Here is a 571-nt window from a genome sequence, read left to right as displayed (position 1 = left end):
TCCCGCGACCTCGTGCTTAGCAGCGCTACACCATAGCCACTAGGCCATTACGGTGGGTATTTGGCATGTTGACGCTGCATCCTAAATTTTCATGTTGACTCGCAGCATTCGCATCGCCCTTCGCGAGTTATTTTCGCTGTCTTTGAGGACAAAACGGTATACATCGAATTGGTGCCAGTTTTCACGAAACCTGACAGCCAGACTCATGCACGCGATTTCATATATGGGATGAATACTTTCGTAGTCGTTTCTTAGTTAATTTCGAAAAGTAGAATTTAGTTAGCTTTTAGCGTTTAAGTTCCCGAAACTGCACAGTGGTTTAAATTTTGAGAAGGACTGAAGGAAATATGCTGTGTACTGTACAAGGGATCGCCCTAGCCTAATTATCTAAATGACCATTGCAGTTCTTCATGTAAGCAATGTTCGCTGCCACGAGTAGGCCATTGTAAGAAGCGGAATGGTGTTGCCGATACAGACGACGAGCTCACATAAAAGGGGCGCCTCGTTATGCAACGTTTCGCTCGTGAATCTCGCTAACAAAAGTGGTTTCAAAAACGATACCTTCGCGCCT

The sequence above is a fragment of the Dermacentor albipictus genome, chromosome 10, assembly GCF_038994185.2.
Source record: "Dermacentor albipictus isolate Rhodes 1998 colony chromosome 10, USDA_Dalb.pri_finalv2, whole genome shotgun sequence".
Taxonomy (NCBI): Eukaryota; Metazoa; Arthropoda; class Arachnida; order Ixodida; family Ixodidae; genus Dermacentor; species Dermacentor albipictus.
The sequence above is the reverse complement of the archived record's forward strand: the minus strand, read 5'-3'. Positions refer to the sequence as shown.